This window comes from Siphateles boraxobius, unplaced genomic scaffold (assembly GCF_051911475.1).
Source record: "Siphateles boraxobius isolate OS27281-9 unplaced genomic scaffold, OSU_SipBor_1 30, whole genome shotgun sequence".
In the NCBI taxonomy this organism is placed as follows: domain Eukaryota; kingdom Metazoa; phylum Chordata; class Actinopteri; order Cypriniformes; family Leuciscidae; genus Siphateles; species Siphateles boraxobius.
Genome location: NW_027508920.1, coordinates 19,011,534 through 19,013,432, shown reverse-complemented (window position 1 = coordinate 19,013,432; position 1,899 = coordinate 19,011,534).

Below are 1,899 nucleotides of genomic sequence, written 5' to 3'. Positions count from 1 at the left end.
GTTTTTGAGTCTGATTCGAATTTGGATTGGGATTCTGTTGGAGTGCGTCTGGATTTCAGAAGTTGAGTTGAACCTTGAAGTAAGCATTTATAAATATAAAGAAATATATATATATAAAAAAAGATATATACAGTGTATTTGAAACTCATTCGATAAGCTTATGTAAATACAAATGTATCATTTTTTTTCCTTTTAAATACTGCATTAAGTGTTAAATATTTTTGAATAAAGTTTCAAGCACCATTAAAAGAATCAGTATTACGGCCAACTGTGAATTTGGATCGGGAGCGGAGGGCAGCCTATAGCGTGAGTGATGAAATGTCGGGAGAGTAAGGATGAGTGTCTCGTTGTTGTTGCTGTTGTTGTTTTTAATTTGTAAAATTGTAGATGAACATTCTCTCTACATGTCTTAATGAATCAGACTCGCTTTAATGTTTTGAAATGTTACAATATGTGTTTTTTTTTGTATACTGTATTTGCAAAGATAAAAAAGATACAGTATATATAAACAATTTACCAAGCTAAGTTGTGTTTCGTCTTATTATTGGCCTTTTTATTAAAATGTCATTGATCATAGAGTCTGATCATGAACAGTGTATGGGTCAGTTTGGCTTACATTGTGGGGAGAAACCAGCATTATCCACTAGTTTAGTGCACATACAAAATGTTGTAATGTATGTGAATTAATCTATAAAATGAGCTGTAATAAGTCTCTTTTCCCACTGAAAAACAGTTGCTCTTCTGTCCTCAGTCACTAGGTGGCGTCAGAGTCCCAACAAAAACTGGCACAATAGGAGAGGCTGCTGTGCTCACCTCAGGAGTCCAGCTTCCCCTCTCTGGATGTTATTCTGGGTGTAATGGGTGGAGCTAGATGGGTCAAGCACACCCTAACCCTATCCCTCTACCCATTAGATCCACAGAGGTGGAGCTGGACTAGCTCTAGCTCAACACATGACTCCAGTGAGGTGGAGCTGGATGTCATTTGGCCCTGCAGTGAACACCAATTGCATAATAGTGCCACCTACTTTGAAGATGCATGTTTTATACAAGCGGCAACATTCTAATCAGAAAAATGAAGCCTACCCGGAAGTGCGAAACACTGCAATACATCGAAAATCCGCTAGGGGCAGGTCCCAAAAGGGAGCAAAAATGTTAAAATGTCCGTTTTTACAGGTTGGTCCCATGGACTTTTATTGTATTTTTCGATAGGTTCCAAGTGCCTGACAACTGTGAGGGGGGTGATTTTTTTCTAACTCGTTAGTTTAGATCGCATTTAGATAATGTATGACAAATAAGGACGTGGTTAACTTTAATTGACAGCTGATAACGGGCTGCGCCGAGTGGATTTTCTAAAATTTGTCCATATTTTTTACAGTCTATGGTTTTATATTATGCCATTATTTGTCTACATCTTGTACCTCTAGAGGGCACTGCGGTACTGCAGGCTGAATAGAGTATAGAAATGTAGCAGAGAAACACATTGGGTCATTCCTACAGTTTGGTGGATTTTATGTCCCCGTCAAACAATACCTCATATTTGACATAAAATGTTAATCAAATTTCATGCCACATGGTTTTCCATGCATAGATTTACTCCAGTAAACACAAATTCATAATGATTAGTAACAGTTTGAAGCACTGCAAAAATTATCGAGTCTCCAATCATGTTTTCTCAACTTCACTTTGAAACAGGTTACATATTTATTTCTAAATTGGCAATTTTAAGTATTTGTATTTGACATAAAATGTTGAAATATAAAATGTATTTTTGACTGTGGTATGAAGCAGGGCGCGATTCCTAATAAGAGACAGATATCAGCGGCACACACGAGTCCCGCGGATATAAAGGAATACAGACATTTAATTCTACCGAACTACTCGCAAGTGCTGAATTACTAC